The sequence below is a fragment of the Chrysochloris asiatica genome, unplaced genomic scaffold (genome assembly GCF_000296735.1).
Source record: "Chrysochloris asiatica unplaced genomic scaffold, ChrAsi1.0 scaffold00005, whole genome shotgun sequence".
Classification (NCBI taxonomy): Eukaryota; Metazoa; Chordata; class Mammalia; order Afrosoricida; family Chrysochloridae; genus Chrysochloris; species Chrysochloris asiatica.
The window spans coordinates 30,394,353-30,413,169 of NW_006408523.1; the positions used below are offsets into that span (position 1 = coordinate 30,394,353).

General features: G+C 36.1%; 1 pseudogene; it reads right to left on the reverse strand.

Moving 5' to 3' along the window:
* Positions 1 to 3,177: 3,177 nt before the first annotated feature.
* LOC102840129 lies at positions 3,178 to 13,075 on the reverse strand (annotated as a pseudogene).
* Between the last annotated feature and the right edge of the window lie 5,742 nt (positions 13,076 to 18,817).

An 18,817-nucleotide genomic window follows, 5' to 3' on the forward strand; every position in this document is an offset into this window, starting at 1 on the left:
ATATATATAGTGTGGGTGTAGTCCTATTCACCTACCCTTACCTATTCCTCTTATCTGTCTGCCTATGTATCCACTTGTAGATTCATATTTATTATTACTGATAATGGAGGATTATATATGTAGGGTAATGCAGGATTTGTTCACCTTTCTGTGTCTCCCATTTCCTTAGCTATATGGTACTGATCACAACGTTATTGTATATTGCCTTTCCCTTCAGCCAAATGAATAAGTCTTGATTATCTAGTTAGTAGTTTTCCTTCTCCTCCGCTCACATCCCTGGGAACCATTAAATAATGTTTCTTTCTGTGTGTAAACTTTTCTTTATTATTATTATTTTTTTAATTGGATTGAAACAATTAATTTAAAAAAGTACACCTTATAGTAATTTTTAAAAAATTAGAATTAAAAGGATAGCTTCTAGGAAGATAAGAAATAGATATACTATTTATAAGATGAATAAATATTTTCTCAGAAAATCCCTAGTGTGAGTCATCTTGATGGCAAATAAAAACAACAGCTTAGTTCAATCTAAGCTGTAAGCTGTATTTCAGAGGCCAAGTAACATGCAAGTTGGAGATAAAGGATACTGCTAAGGCAAACCTGAGTGTGTCACAGGATGTTACAGGTGTTGAACTAATGGGGCAGACTGGAAAGTGTAAGACCAAATGGCCAAATAATTAAAATAATTTGTTGATACTAATTTATTGTGAAAATGGTAATTATAGAGCAATTAATGTGTTCATGTGGAACCTGCACATAGACCAAAAGGTTCTTGTTTAAACAGAATAAAGAGGTTATTAAGTGCCGTCAAATCACTTCCTACCCCTAGCCACCCTGTATAGGATTTCAAAGGAGGAGCTAATGAGTTTGAACCACCTACCTTGTGGTTCAAATGACTTAGCAGTCCAGCACATTAATCCACAGCACCACACCAGGACTCCAAATAAAGAGGTTGTTGTTGTTAGGTGCCATCGAGTTGGTACCAACCCATGGCAACCTTATGCACAGCAGAACAAAACACTGCCCAATCCTGGGCCAACCTCACTGCTCTTGCCATGCTTGAGTCCATCGATGCTGCCACTTGGCCAATCCATCTCGTTGGGGGTCTTCCTCTTTTTCTCTGACCCTCTTCCTTACCAAACGTGATATCCTTCTCCAGCGACTGGTCCTTCCTGACAATATGTCCAAAGTAGGACAGACAAAGTTTGGCCATCTTGGCCTCCAAGGAGCACTCTGGCTGCACTTCTTCCAAAACAGATCTAATTGGTTCTTTTGGCAGCCCATGGCACTTTCAGTATTCTCCTCCAACACCACAACTCAAAAGCATCAAATCTTCTACGGTCTTCCTTATTCACTGTCCAGCTTTTGCATGCAGCTAAGGTTATTGAAAATACCATGGATTGGGTCAGGCGCACCCAATAACGAGGTACTCTGTACTAAATCAGCAGAAGTGTGTCAGGTTTGTTTTCGTTTTGTTTTTTCACCGTACATATTCGATCTCTATGGTGAGAAAATAATCCTAGAGACTGACCCAAGGCCTGATATTTTTCAGTTGTTTCATATGTATGTGAAAGCTGATCCGTGAATAAGGAAGAGGAAAGAATTGTGTCTTTGAATTGCAGTGTTGGTAAAGAATATTCAACATACTATGGATAGTCAGAAGAATGAACAAATATGACTTGGAAGAAATTCAATCAGAAACTCCTTAGAAGTGAATATCTCCCTCAGGTTCACCTTATGCTGTTGGTAAGTGCCATCAAGTTGATTACAACTCATAGTAACCCTGTATAGGGTTTCTGAGGAGTGAGTAGCGAGTTTGAACCGCTGATCTTGCCATTCAAACCAGCCTTGTGGTCACATGCTTATCATACAACACCACATCAGGCTCACCTTAGTCGATGACTCACATAATTTGTGCATGTTACAAAGAAGGAACAACCCCTGGTTAAGAACATCATGCTTGGTGGTTGGAGTCAGTTGGAACAGATAGCGACCTCTCATAGCAACCTCTCCAATTCATAGTGACCCTGAATATGGTTTCCAAGGAGCAGACCGTGGCTGACTTGTGAATAGCTGACCTTGTGGTTAAGAGTTCAGCGCTTATCCTATAGCACCAGACCAGGAGTCCATAACTGGTAGAGTGTCAGAGAAATAGAGGATAACACTGAGAGAGACAGTCAGACATCCTATCTGGAACAATAACCTTAAAATTAATAAAGATTGTGAGAATAATATAGGATTGGACAGTGAATTGTTCTGTTGATCATAGAATCACTGTGAGTCAGAAATAACTCAATGGCACCAACAACAGCAGCAATGCAATTTTTAAATATAATTTTATCTTGAATACATTTGAGAGTTGGTAAAACGCTTTCTTAGCAGAAGTGATATTTTAATGTCAAAGATACATAACTATCTTTTTTGCTTCTCTCTTCTGTATATTCTTTAAAATTCTTTATGATTATTCTTAGATACAGATGTGTTGTTGTGGTTCATAAATACTGTTGAGCCAGTTCTTACTCATAGTAACCCTACATAGGGTTTTCTGAGAGGCACTTTGCAGTTCAAATCGACCTTTCTTTTCTGTCCAGTGCTTATCTTACAGTGCCAAATTTAAGTGATAAACTTATTTTTTAATAGATTGGAAACAATGTTAATATAGTGAGTAGGAAAGAGGGGTCTTATCTTTTTTTTTTTTGAAAGATAAATAGTAGCTAAATGGTATACATGAGAAGATAGCATTGAAGTTGGTTTAAGTTGAGGTGCAATAAAAATAGACATTTTTCTGTAGACGGTGAACACAAAGAATAAATAATAACCTAAAAGGAAGATATAGACACACTATTAGAATTTTAATTTCTTCACTGATATTATCAAACTCTGCCAACTTTATAAATCTGTTAGCAATTTTACATATATGATTCACTCGTACTCTGTATGGAAACTTTCTTCAAAGAAAGCCCACTTGGGAAGCATATCTAGATTAGCAGTATTTTTTTTGGGGGGGGGAGGGGAGTAACAAATTGCTTTATCTGAAGGAATGGTACAAATTAAAGAACTAAACTAGGATGTTTTGGTACATTTTGTAGAAAAGGCAAAGGTAAACCATACATACATGTGGCTGCCTTGGTGGCCTAGGAAGTCACGCCTTGGGCCATGGGGAAGTCAGGCTAAAGCTCAGCTCTCTCCATCACTGTCTCCCAGGGTGTGCTTGTCAAAAACATATTCCTCCAGGCCAGAATCCGGGGCCCCCATCTTGTGCCAGTTTTGCGGAATTCTTTGATGGATTTCACCTGCTCTTTCAGGTAATGCATTTCAATGAAGTCACACAAATGTTGGTTATTCTTGTCAGTGGCCAGTTTGTACAGTTCCATAGTGACTGATTCACGTTTTTTTCCTAAGCGTAGTACACACTCCGTTGCTTTCAGCCTGTTCTCCCAGTCATTCTGGTCTAGTTTCTTGATACCCTGAAGGAAGATTTGACCACCTTGTTGGTTCTGCAGTTTCATCAGTTTCTCAGCATGTTCCCGCTCCTCATGAGATTGGTGGTGAAAACATTTGGCAGCATTATTCAAAGTCACATCATCATGGTCAAAGTAGTAAGACGTGGACAGGTAGACATAGGGAGCATAGAGCTCTGGTTGATCTGGCGGTTGATGGCGGCCTCCGAGTCCTGGGTAATTCTGACGCACCAGCGAGGGGGACGCTGTCGTCAAGGCAGAGGTGGAGGAGAGGAGCCTGGCGCTGGAGCAGCAGAGGGGACCTTAGGGCATCGGAGGGTGCAGCTGGCTGGAGGTGGTGGAGGGTGATGGGGAGCAGCAGGTTGGAGGAGACTGACGAGCACCAGGTTCCATTTAAGCACTGTTGAAACAGGAGACCGACGCTACTTAGCAAAGAACTTATGCCATTATTTAATTTTTAATAGCAAATTATTTTAGCAAACAATCTACTTAATTTGGTTCAGGTAGCAGACTTTTTATAATGTTGATAATAATACACAGTGCTTAATGTTTTCTTTTTTTGCGAGAAAGATTTTGCTGTTGTTGCTGTTGTATGCTGTTGTATGCTGTTGTGTGGATTACGATTTACAGTGACCCGGAATAGGGTTTCCTAGGAGCAACTGATGAGTTTGAACTGCCAACCTTAAGTTGTAATTTTTCTCAGGGGAAAAAAATACGTTCTTTTTTGAGTAGCTCTGCCCTTGATATTTCATTCCATAATTTCCCAGCAATTCTGATGCTATCTAAACAAATAGCCAAGGAAAAGTTGATGCAAATGATATGAGAATTATTGATAACTAGGCACCCACTTTCTCCTCATTTGTAGACATTCAAATAGACTTGGTGCAGAAATATGTGGCACATGGCCATAGGGCTGCAGGTAAAGATAAAGACTTAGAATAATTTACTAATGCAAAAGGTGTGGAAATTAGCATTGACTTTTCAAATACATTCTACTTAATCATTGCTGCTACTGCATGCTGTGGAGTCTGGTACATTCACACCACTCTTGTCAGGTTTCTGAGGCTGTAAATCTTTACAACAACAGAAAGCCTTACCATTCAACCATGGAGCAGCTGGTGGATTCAAACTGCTGATTTTGTGGTTAGCAGCCCAATGCATTATCCACTAAGTTAAAAGGGCTCCTTTACTTAGTGGTGATGGTTGTGACTTGGAGTTGGTTCAGACTCATAACGACCCTTTATAGGATTTCCGAGGCTGTAAATCTTTATGGGAGCAGAAAGCCTCATCTTTCTCCTGTGGAACTGCTAGTAGTTTCGAACTGCTGACCATGAGGTTACCAGCCTGACTCGTAATTACTATGCTACCAGACACCTTTTACTTAATAGTAGCAGGAGTGAGGGTATGGGGGTAGGGGTAAGAATTTCATAGGGGAAATGCAGAAGTTAAGATTTTATTTGAAGATAGTTGTAGAAGAAAAAACAAAACCAAAAATGAGTATTTGTGTACTGCCAAATAGCCTCATGGATAGTCGGGTAGGGAAATGACAAATATACTTTGTGAGAATAATATCTTTAAATTTAAATACATATTTTTTTATGAATGTTTTCTATTGTAATACTATCAGAAAGACATCAGATTATTCAATGTATAAAATTATTGTGAAACCTTTAGAAATTAAAGGAGCTATAGGAAATCTACATACTTCTATATATGTTGTTGTTGTTAAGTGCCATCAAGTTGGTTCTCATGGCAACCCTTTACAGAGTTTACAAGGAATTGTTGGTGGGTTGAACTGCCAAACTTGCTGTTAGCAGTTCAATGCTTATTCTTCAGTGCTACATCATTATTTATAAGTATACATCTCTATCTATCTATCTATCTGTCTATCTATCTATCTGTCTATCTATCTATCTATCTATCTATCTATCTATCTATCTATCTATCTATCTATCTATCTATCTGTCTGTCTGTCTGTCTGTCTGTCTGTCTGTCTGTCTGTCTATCTATATGGTGATGATGTTTATGTAATGTCAAGTCAGTTCAAACTCATTTCAACCCTGTGTAGGATTTCTTAGGCTGTAAATCTTTATGGGAACAGAACGCCACCTATAAATATAGATTCATATTTATAAATAAAGTATGGTAGTTGAAAGGTGAGTCAGCATAGTTATAATTGCCTTATATTGTTCTTATATGATTTTAACAACACGTTTTTACTATTTGCAATTGGTAAGAAATTATAACTTCACAAATAATTTCTTCCAATATTGGATTTTCAAATTCTGTTTAAGATGATAGAGAATCCAAATATTTTACTATTAGAATAATTATGAAAGCTTTTTAGGAAAATTTGTTCAATAAAAGTAAATTCGGTGATTTAAAAATATACCCACCACAAAAAGAATAGAATATGTAAAATATAATTTTAACTATAACAGAGGTTTAGCATATATAATTCCCATTTCCTAGAGATGATATATAAAGTTTTTATTCTTTCTTTGTTTTATAAAAACCAGTTCATTCACTCTGAACAAAATAATATTTTTCATTTGAGAGTAAACATCTCCCTCTTCTGGAATTTTTATTATATTCAGAAATCTTAAAGATTCAACAAAAGACTATAGCAATTTCTATTCACATGTAAATATGTGAAAGCAATTTATTTTCAATATAGCTCATTACAGTTTTGAAATTCTATGCAATGCAGATTTGATTCATTTAATATATATTTGTGCACAGTTTACAGTTCTATTCTTTGTTTTAATATTGTTGTTGCTGTTGTTGTTAGGTGTCATTGAGTTGGCACTAACTCATAGCCACCCGATGTACAACAGAGTGATATACTGCCTGGTCCTGGGTCAACCTCACAATTGCTGCCATTGATGCTGCCACTTAACAATATTAGGATATTTAAAATCAAAATTTAAAAACAAAATTTACTAATAATTAGAAGTATATGTGATGAGTAATACATATTAATTTTACTTTTTATGTGTATATTATGTGTTACATTTTGATACATCTTTATGGCTTTTATTGTATTCTTTAAGTTTGTATTTATTTGCATAAAAGTGTTTTCTTAATACTCCCAACTTGTAAATCACAACACAAACAAAAATCTAAATATTTTTCCTAAGTTTCATTTGTTTTTTTTTGTTGTTGAAAATAGACTCAGCAAAACATACTTGAATTTAACAGGCTACACATGTACAATTTAATGACAATTGCACCCTCCTTTCCTGAGTTGTTTCTCTCATTAACATAAATTTGCTGCTCTCTAAGGATCCTAACTAATCTTTCAAGTTGCTGTTGTCAAAAGGATTCCACATTGATCTGAAAAGAGCATAATGCTCAAGGCAGATCTTTTTTCTAGGTAAGCAAAACTACTGTTTAGTTTTAAGTGACTTCAGGGGATATTTTTAAATTTAAGGTTTAAAGTACAGTTGACCTTTGGATACGATTTAGGGGCACCAAATGAAAATCAACGTATCCTTTATGGTCTACCCTTGTACAACAAAGGTTTGAAATGAGTGGGCACACTTTTATGAGAATTTTTTTTTCCCTGTTGCTATTGTCAGTTCAAATGTTTCCAGTATCCATTGAAAATGCCAGATGATGTTAATTGTTGCATAGACATCACTCTCTGGGGTCAGCAGCTTCACACAGGTTTTATGGATATACCCAAGACTTGATCACTGAAATAGCAACCTAAAAATATTGGCATAAAAGTTGGCTCGTCCAATTCAAACCTGTGTTGTTCAAAGGCCAACTGACCTTTTCAGTATGTTGAGAGCTTCATGTACTCTCCATGACCCCAGAAAGGCTAGACTCTAGAAATGCTATCTTTTAAAGTAAACTCAAAACAAAAACCATGAGTTCTTCCTTGCACCTCCTATCCGGAACTCCAAGAACTCTGGAAAAAAGCAGAAATAAAATAGTGGCTTTGAAATCTATGTTTTTAACAATTTTCAGAAGTGTTTATTTGTAACTAATAGCTACATGTATTACAAAGAGTAATATGAATGAAACATTTAAAAATAAAATTTCTGTATAGACATCCTTTAATGTCTCAAAATAATGTTTTGATATACACTTTTCTAATAATTTAGAAAAGTTTTGTGCTAATAAATTTCCAAAAGAAGATTCAGAAGTACAAACATCTTAAAAACAACTTTTGTTGCCCCCATGCCATATTTGTTTTTGTTGTCATTGTAGTTAGATATGGTCCAGTTGGTTTCAACTCACAGTGAGACTATGTACAGCAGAACAAAACAGTGCCTGGGCCTGTACCATCTTCATTTATTGTTGTTGTTAAGTACTGTGGAGTCGGTGTGACCCTGAATAAGGTTTCTGAGGCATAATCACCTGTATATTCAAGCCTATTCTACCGTATGCCAATTTATAGTATCAAAGGGCTTCCTCTTTTTTGCTGACCCTCTACTTTATCAAACATGACATCCGTTTACACGGACTGGTCCCTCCTGATCACATGTCCAAAATACATAAAGTCTTGCCATCTTGTCTTTTAACGAACATAGCAGCTTTGTTTCTTCCAAGACAGATTTGTTCATTTATCTGACAGCATATGGTATATTCACTATTCTTCAACAACACCATAAGTCTAATGCATCAATTTTTCTTCCATCTTCCTTATTAATTGTACAGACTTTCCATGCATATGAGACGATTGAAAATACCATGACTCAGCTCAGGTGCACCTTAGTCTTCAAAGTGATGCCTTTACTCTTTAGCACTTCACAGAGTTCCTTTGTAGCAGATTTGCACAATGCAGTACATTGATTTCTTGACTGCTGCTTCCATGGCTGTTGATTATGGATCCAAGAAAAAATGAAATCTTGGGTAACTTCAACCTTTTATTCATTTATCATGATGTTATTTATTGGTCCAGTGTGCAGATTTTTGTTTTCTGTACACTAATGTCAAATCTATACTGAAGTCTGTAATCTTTGATATCCAGCAATAAGTGTTTTAAGTCTTCTTCACTTTCAGCAAGCAAGGTTGTGCCTTCTACATTTCACACATGGTTAATGAGCCTTTCTCCAATTCTGGTGACATGTTCTTTATAGATCTAGTTTTCAGATTATTTTCTCAGCATGCAAACTGAATATGCATGGTGAAAGAAAATATCAGTGATGCACATCTTTCCTGATTTTAAACCGCTGAGTATCCCCTTGTTCTAACTGTCCTTTGGATTATGAATGCATTTCAAATGAGCACTATTTAGTTTTCTGGAATTCCCATTCATCACAATTTTCCCCATTCTTCATACTACTCATCTGTCCGTTTGTCTTACTGTAGTGGTTTACATGTTGTTCTTATGCCAGAAGCTATGCCATTGGTATTTCAAAATCAAGTAATACCATCGATGTGGGAAGGTTTCAAAGGAACTTCTAAACTAACAGACTAGAAAAAAAGAAGGAGGTAATCCACTTCTAAACAATTAGCCACCGAGTTGCAGTGGAACTTCATCTGATGTAGAGCCAGAAGAACCCTCTCAGGTTACTACAAGTCACTGAAAGTAAACCTGGGAAATAGCTGCCACCTCAAAATATTGTTGATGTTAATGACTTGGATGGAACAAAACTTTTAGGACCTTCATTTGCTGATGAGGTGAAACTCAAAACCCTAGGGCAATGTAAATTGCAATCAAAATTTTGCAAAAATACACATATATATTTGTATTTATAAAAGTACTGGCATACAACCTTAAATTAAAACATTGCACAAAGTGATACAGATATTTTATTTGTTAAAGAAACTTCAATGTATATATATATATGTGTGTGTGTGTGTGTGTGTGTGTGTGTGTGTATATATTCTTAAAATAAAAGTAAAGTAAGATAGTCATGATTGTGTTGATTGAAAATTGTTTTGGGATACTTGCTAATTAATTATTTATGCTAATGTTTTAAAATAATATTTTACTCTGTTTTGAATGAAAGTTTATACTAAAAATTAGGTTCCACTTTAACAATTTTTATTCAAATTGTGCCATGACATTAATTACATTTTTCATATTGCTGCAATCCATTCTGTTTGTTCTGTTTCTAGATTGCCTGTCCCTCCTAACCTTCTCATCTTTACTGTAGGGTCAATATTGACTTTTGGGCCTCATACAAAAGTTGTTATTATTTAAAGAAGCACACTATTCATGGGTGATAATGTTAATTTTATACACCAATATATTATTTGGTTGAAAGGTGACCTCTGAGAGTGTCTTCAGTTTCAACTTCAGAGTATCCTAGGGTGATCATATCAGGCCTTCCTCTTTCTTATCTCTGACAGTTCGGTTAGTGGGCCCTTATTTAGATATTTGAGTTTTGGTCTGCATTCTCTCCCGGACCTTCTACTATTGTGTTTCTGGCCAACTGGTCAATAGTAATAGACAGGCACCATCAGGTTAGAGAAGGACATGTTCATGTGAGCTACTAGTCCTGTGAGCTCATTTCTTTGAGTCTTTGATTTCCCTCAGTCTCCTTTGTTCTAGATGATTAGAGACCAATAGTTGTATCTCCAATGGCTGCTTTCAAATTTTAAAGACCCCAGACACACTAAATTCAGATATAGGACATTATCCTTATGAACTGTGTAAAGTCAATTAATCTAGCAAATGTGCAAAACTATGGTACTAAGCCTATTAACCCAGTAAACAATCCAATACCTCCTTCAATATTTTTCAATATGCATAAGAAGTCTCCATAACTATGTCCCTGTTAAAAGGCTGTGGAGTGGTGTCTGACCTTCCCTAACTTCACAAAGTGGAAAGAAAATCAATCCAAAGCCAATTCCTATTAGATAGTCAGCCATGCTTCCACCCTCTCTTCTCCTTTTCCAATACTGACACCAGCTGTTCCTCCCACAACATAACAGCATGCTCTGCGTCTTAGTTTTGTTTGATAATTTATTACACTGGCCACACAGAACTCAGACCATATTTGTGATTATGGGCTTTATTAGAGAAGTAAACAAGTTACTTTTCCAAATCAGAAATGCTCAGAACACTGTTCTTTGGTAAGGACAGCCTTTTCCCAGTCATACCTATAGTGGGGCCTCTCTCTGGCCTTTGGCCTGACCTCTGCACTGCTTGTGCAATGGTACAGACCTCTGTTAGTGCTATTGATGTTGTTATTGTGTGAAGTGCCATTGAATCGGTACCAATTCATAGTGACCTTCTATTGGGTTTCCAAGGAGCGGCTTGTGAATTTTAACCACTTATCTTGGGGTTCAAACCAACCTTGAAGTCAAGTGCTTATCTTACAGTGCCACACCATGTCTTCACAGTGCTACTGATAAATGTCCCAAAGCACTCCATTCTACCATATACCTTAACATGAAGGATCATGACTCAACCTCCATGGGTCATTAAACCTAGTTCTTCCAATTTGCCTAGAAGCATCAGACTTAACAAGCAAACTTCCTGCCTGAAGTCATTTAGCTTTTCTTTCTCCATGGGCCAGGAAGTCCATTGCTATTTCTTGTGATCTGGTTCTTGGTTCTGTTGCTGCCACTTCTCTGCCACTTCTTTGTTGTCATAACTTTCTATTTGAGAAGGTTCAACCTCAAGGGATCTTAGGGTCTAAAGTATGTGCTCCACTTTTCTTGATGGTAGTGAAATCTCCCCATCTGTCTGAGATGGCTCATTTTATTCCTAGAAGAGTGGAAAAATTGATCAATTCCCATGTTAGAGTTCCAAGATTTCACACTTTCAATTAACCCTGTTAACCATCACTCACAAATGAATTATATAATCGTAACAGCTTGTTTTTCTCTACCTTTTCTTACCCAGACCTATCAGGAAAAAGAGGAAATACACCAAATCTGCATGGTCCCACCCAGTTGTTTTGTGGAAGTTAGGAGCTCTGGTAGCGTAGTGGTTACGAATCGGGCTGCGAACCTTAAGGTCAGCGGTTCGAAACTACCAGCCGCTCCGCGGGAGAAAGATGAGGTTTTCTACTCCGGTAAGGATTTACACCCTCGGAAACCCTGTACAGGGTCGCTATGGGTCGGAACCGACTCGACGGCACTTAACAACAAAACAACAACAACAAAGATTATGGCTATCAGAGCAATATTAAATAACTCACTGCAAATATATACACGCATGTTTACACCCACTTATTCACATGATTATGGTCCAAAGACTAGGTTATTATGCAATGATTGGCATTAAGCAAAAACAGAGGATAACCACGTCAAAAAAGAAAAAGATGACTGTGTTATTATATGGAGTCCTGATATATTAAACTATATACTTTAAGCTTTAATCTTTAGATCTCCCACCCATTTTTAAATTAGTTTTTATGTATGGTATGAGGTATAGCTATGCTTTTAATTTTCTGCAAACAGATATCCTATTTTGTCAGTACCATTTGTTAAAAAGACTGTTTCTTCCCCACTGAATGGATTTTTATACTTTGTCAAGGAACAGTTGTTCATTGGTGAATGAATTCATTCTGGGTTCCCTATTCTATTCCATTAGTCTCTGTGTCTTTTATAGAACCCAAACCGGATGGTTTTGCTTACTATGATGCTATAGTAAGGTTTGAGACCAGAAAGTATGAGACCTTCTACTTAGTTCTATTTCTTCAATATTGGTTTGGCTATTGGGGTTTCTTCCCTTCCTATAAATCCAGAGATTATTTTTTTCCTTAAGGGATATAACTGGTTTTGTAATTGAGATTGCAATAGCTATAGGTAGCTTTTGGTCGTATTGACATTTTGACAATGTTAAGTGTTCAAATCAATGAGCTAGCTGGTTTGATTTTTTTCTTTCTTTTTCTTTTCCATTTATCCAGGTCTCTTTCAGTTTCTTGCTACAGTATTTTATAGTTTTCTTGTATTTGCCTTTTACATCACTAGTTATATTTATTCTTAGGAAATGTATCCTTTGTGAGAATATTGTAAATGATATTGGTTACTCGATATCCTTTTCACAAGTGATCTTGTTAGTGTAAAACAATACAATCTATATTTGTGTATGTATATCTTGTACTCTGTCACTTTCCTGTATTCTTGTGTAGCCTTCTAGTGGAATCTCTGGGATTTTCTCTTTTGGATCACGTCATCCCTAACAGGGAAAGTTTTGCTTCTTCCTTTCCAATTTGGATATCCTTTATTTCCTTTTCTTGCCTTATTGCTCTGTCTTTGACTTCTTGTACAATAGTGAGCAAGAGTGGGAGTAATAGGAATGCCTGTTTCACTCCTGTTCTCAAGGAGTAGCCTCTCAATCTTGCATCATTAAGAAAAATGTTGGCTGTTGCTTTTGCCTATATGTCCTTAATTATGTTGAGGAATTTTCTATCTATTCCTTTTTGCTGAAAGATTATTTATCCTTTTTTAAAATTGGGAAATAGTGTTGGATTTTATATAAATCCTTTTCTGCATTGATTGAGATGATACTGTGGTTCTTTTCTATTTTCTTTATGATGGGAATTGCATCGATTTTCTCGTGTTGAACCAAATTTATATCCTTGGTATAAATCCCACTGTTGGTTGCTCTGAGTTCCAAGATTTTCATCCATGTTGATTTCAGTTAATTTCTCAGATCTTTCTTGTAGTGGGACGTTATGGGTTGCCTGACTAATCACCATCTTGGACTCTTCCTGTGGTGATTTTTAATATCCATTTTGTTGTTTTTGTTGTAAGTGCCATCACGTTGGCTCCAATGCATAGGGTTTTTGAGTAACGACTCGTGAGTTTGAACCACTGACTGTGGGTAAACCAGGATTGAAGTCCAGTGCTTATCCTATGGTTAAACACCTTAATATCTATTTTAGTGTCATTTAAAAGACACAGTCATTTCCTTCAGCAAAATAAAAATAACTAAAGTAATAGACTATACGTTATCCATCAAATGGTGCAATCATGTGTGATTCTATGACAATAGCAATCGTTGTTAAGTGTAGTAGAGTCAGTTCCTTTTCATATAAGGTTTCCAAGGAGAAGCTAGTAGGTTTGAACACTGAACTGGCAGTTAGCAGCCCAATGCTTATCCAACAGCACCACACCATGAGATATTAACTTCAGAGTATGTCATTGATATATTATTGTATTATGTGTATAACACCTTAGAAGTTGTTTTACTCTTAAATTCTCACTCTGAAGTTAATATTTCAACCTACATTTGGAGTAATTTTACCAGTAGATAGACAAGGGTTGTCTTTTTATTCTATTTCCTCAGTTTGTGTCACTAGTTTATAACATATAGTAATGAGGTAGCAATAACCAGTGATTAAACAAAAGAGTAACTGTGCTCTAAAGGAAACACTTATTTTTGTTTTGATCCAAGATTCTTAAATAATTCAAGAAAAGGTGCCAACTGGCACATCTCAATCAAATTTATTCCTGAACAACAAACCATTTCAAGGAAATGTAGAGGCAGGTATCCTCTTGTAAATTCATCACAGAGCCAAATTGCTGGTGATATATATGTGCATAAACCCTGGAAAGACACTTTAGAATGTTCTCAGGCACTCACATAAATATTTTGGGAAATGGGAATTTTGATTGTTTTTGGTATCAGTACCCAATGGTATTCCTATTTTGGATGGGCAGCTGGCTGGACTTCTTGCTTCAGTGCAGATTTCTATAATATTTTGGCTGAAGAAATTCACAGTATTAACTGTGATCCATTTATGGAAGTCCTCTATCCCTAGCATCATAACAGTCTGTCTCAGATTCTGCTTCCTAGAGTGGCCTTTGCCATCTGTTAAGAATTCATACTGAGCAGATATTCTTCTTTGCTTGAATGCTTTAGAAGTGAAACTGGTAAAGAGGAACATTATCTTCTTTCCACATAAGAAGAGACAAGGGAAAGGGAAGAGCTTCTTCAGTACTCATGAGGAGTCCTCTTGGCCCTTGCACTGAGCAGGGGTTGAAACTAGAGCACTCACTGTGACTGTCTCCCTACCTGAGTCTAAATGGGTAACCAACTATATCTCAAAAGAATAGCTTTAGTTTTAATATGAAATGTTGTTGTTGTTGTTGTTAAGTGCCATCGAGCCAATTCCGACCCATAACAACCCTGTATAGGGTTTCCAAGGAGCAGCTGGTAAACTTGAACCACTGACGTTGCAGTTTAAATGACTTTGCAGTCTGACTCATTATCCCACAGCGGCACACCAGGAAATAGTTCATACAAAAATCTACATATGTCACAGAAAAAAATTATATTGATGATGCTGTAGGGTAAACATTGGACTGCTAATCACAAGGTCAGCAGTCCAAACTAACTCACCAGTCATTTTGCAGGAAAAAAGATGAGAATTTATGCTCCTATAAAGATTTACAGACTTTGAAACCCTATATATGTTTGAAATCAGTTAGAATTGTCTTGATGACAGTGGATTTGATTTGAGTTTGGTATCTAAGTCAAGAAATGAAGCAATACCAACTCCATACTTAGCACTCACTCTCCCAGATAATGATATATTCTTTATCTATTTTTCCATCATCATTTGTTTTTATTTTAGTGTTACAATTCATAAAAATATGGAAGAGTTTCAAATTTAATAAAATTATGTCTTGGAATTGTTCCTTGAAAACATGCTATTCTGGAGTTGATTTGCTGTGATTTGTGATCACTGTATACAAATATTTTATTTTTCTGTTGAAAGCAACTCTGTCTCACAAATTCTTGTAGATATATTCAAGTACAAGCTAAAGTACAGATGACTATTTCCTAAGTGTATCACTTTCAATTCCAGCCAGCAATGCATAAGATATCGATTATTAAATCAACTATCATGATCCTATAGATTACTAAGCATTTTCATTTTCCATTCTAGATTTTTATTTGGGATGTTTTTCTTGATCTATGTACCACATACTTTACTAGTTATCATTTAACATATTTTTAATTTATAAAACTCAATTTATTCATAATAAGCATAAAGAAATGTTAGGACAAAGCCTAATTGAACAGCATGGCATGATATATCAAATACAAACATGTAATCATACAGTATTTCAACATAGATTGTCATCACTGCAAAAGTATTCTTCAGTTCCTTTCACACTGCTATCGCTTTCTACCCCATTAAGCAACCACATCTCTGACTTAAAAAAATACTATATTTTAGATTCAGCTAATTTGAAAGTTTTTAAAATGGAATGAATTATTTTTGTGTTATTTCACAATATAAGAAAAAGTACTTTTTTGTTGTTTGTGTGGACACTATATGCATTCATGTAGGGTCTACAAATAGGAGTTAAATTGTGAGATAAGTATATTTAAAGTTGTTTGTTATTGTTGTTGTTTTTAGGTGCTATGGAGTAGATTCTGACTGGTAGTGACCCTCTGCACAACAGCACAAAGCACTGCCAAGTCCTTCACCATTCTCACAATTGTTTTTAAGCTTAACACCATGGCTGCTGCCATTGGGCCAATCCAATTCATTGAGGATCTTCCTCTTTTTTAGTGGCCCTCCACTTTACCAAAGCATGATGTCCTGCTGCAAGTATTGGTCCCTCCTGAAAACATATCATAGTAATGAGACACAAAGTCCTACCATCCTGGCCACTAAGGAGTGTTCTGGTTGTACTTCTTCCAAGACAGATTTGTTTGTTCTGACCCTCCCTGGTAATTTCAATATTCTTCTCAAACACCACAAATAAAATGCATCAGTGTTTCTATTGTCTTTGTAACCATTGTCCAACTTTCACATGTATGCAAGGCTATTGAAAACAACATGATTGGGTCAGGAATACTTTAGTCCTCAAATTGATATCTTTGTTCTTGAACCCTTTAAGGAGATCTTTTGCAGCAGATTTGCCTAATGCAGTAAGTCATTTGATTTCTTGACTGCTGCTTTCATGAATGTTGATTGTGGATTCAAGCAAAATGAAGCATTTAACAACTTCAATCATTTATTTATCAAGATGTTATTTATTGGTCCACTTGTGAGAATTTTTTTTTTTATTGTAGCACAATTCATACTAAAGACTGTAGCAGCAAGGATAGTACCAGCAAGCAAGGTTGTATCATCTGCACATCACAGGTTGTTAATAAATCCTCCTCCAAGTGTGATGACACAGTCTTTTTCATATATAATCCAGTATCTCTGGTAATTTGTTTATCATTCAGATTGAATATAACCCTGGCACAGCCGTTTTAAAATTTTTAAACCATTCAGTATCCCCTTATTCTGTTCTAATGATTGCCTCTTTCTTTCATCATATGATCCTCATGAGCACAACTAAGTGTCCTGGAATACCCATTTTTCACAATGGTATCCATACCTTGTCATGATCAACAAGGTCAAAAGGCTTTATATAGTCAATAAAGTAAAAGTATACAGTTTCTGGTATCATTTTCTTTCAGCAAATATCTATTTGACATCAGCAGGGAATTCTTAGTTCCACATACTCTTCTTAATCCAGTTTGAATTTCTGGCAGTTCCCTTTTTATGTACTGCTGAAAATTGGTTTTGAATTATCTTCAGCAAAGTTTCATTTGCATGTGATATTAATGATATTGTTTGATAGTTTTCACATTCCATTGAGTCACCTCTCTTTGAGATGGGCAAAGATATGGAACTGTCCTATCGCTTGACCAGGTAGGTTTCGTCCAAATGTCTTGGCATAGATAAATGAGCTCCTCCAGTGGTTCATCAGTTTATTGAAAGATTTCAGTTTGTACTTTGTGAGTTTCTAGCACTGTGGTTTTCATTAGTGCCCTATGTGCAGCTTGAACTTCTTCTATAAGTACCAATGGTTCTTGATCACATGCTACTTCTTGAAATGGTTGAACATCTACCATTTCTTTTTAGTATAGTGATACTGTTTATATCTTCCATTTTTTAAATGCTTTCTGCATCATTCAATACTTTGCCCATAGAATCCTTCAATATTGCAAGTTGACAATTTTTTTCTTCAGTTATTTACAGTTTGAGACATGCAAAGCATGTTCTTCCATTCTGGTTTAGTAACTTCAGGTCTTTGCACATTTCATTATAGTACTTGACTTTGTCTTATTGAGTTATCCTTTGAAATTTTCTGTTCAGCTTTGACCTCACTTCTTATATTTGCTTTAGCATGTCTATGCTGGTTAGCAGCCCAGTGTGTACCACTATATTGCCAGGACTCCTGAATAAAACACTGGTCTTTCAAAATTCTATCATATGATCTTCAATATTCTTTATATTATCAAGGTGATGTTTTCCAACTACTGACCCTCCCTCTTTGTTTCCAACCTTCACATTCCAGTCACCAGTGTTTACCAGGACATTTTGATTACATTAATTTCAGACTGAAGAAGCTGGTAGAATTCTTCAATTTCATCATCACTGTCTTTAGTGGTTGGTGCATAATTTTGAACAGTAGAGGTATTAATTAGTCTTCCCTGTAGATATATGGATATTATGCTATCACAGACTGCATTGTACTTCAATATAGATCTTGACATTTTCATTTTGATGATTAATGTAATGCCATTCCTCTCTAAATTGTTATTGCCAGAATAGTAAACCACATGATTTTTTTTATTTAAATGTCTGATATCAGTCTATTTCAGCTAACTAATGCTTAGGATACCAATCTTTATGCATTCCATTTTATTTTTGAAAACTTACAATTCTCCTAGAATCATAGTTTGTACATTCCATGTGCCAATTATTAGTGGATGTTTGCAGCTGTTTCTCCTTATTTTGATTTGTGCCTCATAAGCAAATGAAGGCTGAGAAACCTTTCTTCCCTTTCTTTCATCATGGTCAACTCTACATTAAAGAAGTAGCTTTTTTCCAGACGTATTTTGAATGGCTTCCAACGGGAAGGGCTCTTTCTAGCACTATATCTTACAGTATTCTGATGCTATTCATAATGTTTTCATTTCCTGACACTATATCTGACAATCTTCTGCTATTCACAAGGTTTTCAGTGATTACAATTCTTAAGAAATCCACATCTTCTTGTTCCTAGTCTGTCTTTGTCTGGAAGTGCTGCTGAAACCTGTCCACCATGGCTTCCGGCATCACAGCAACACAAGCCACCACAGTACAATAAACTGACAGACGAGCTTCACATTACTAAATACTGACGAGCAGCTTTCTAAAATTTCTGTCCCCAATTTTAATCCTACAGCAGTATATAAGAGTATTTAACTATTAATAGGTTAATAGTTATTTCTAATGGTTTTCTAATGTGTTTTAAATTATTATCATAAATTACTATTGTTGTTGTTAAGTGCCATCGAGTCAATTCCAACCCCTAGTGACCCTCCCTGTGTAGGGTTTCCGAGGAGAAGCTGGTGAGCTTGAACCACCGACCTTGCAGTTCAAACGGCTTTGCAGTCTGGCACATTAACCCACAGTGCCACCATTAAATCATGATTTTTT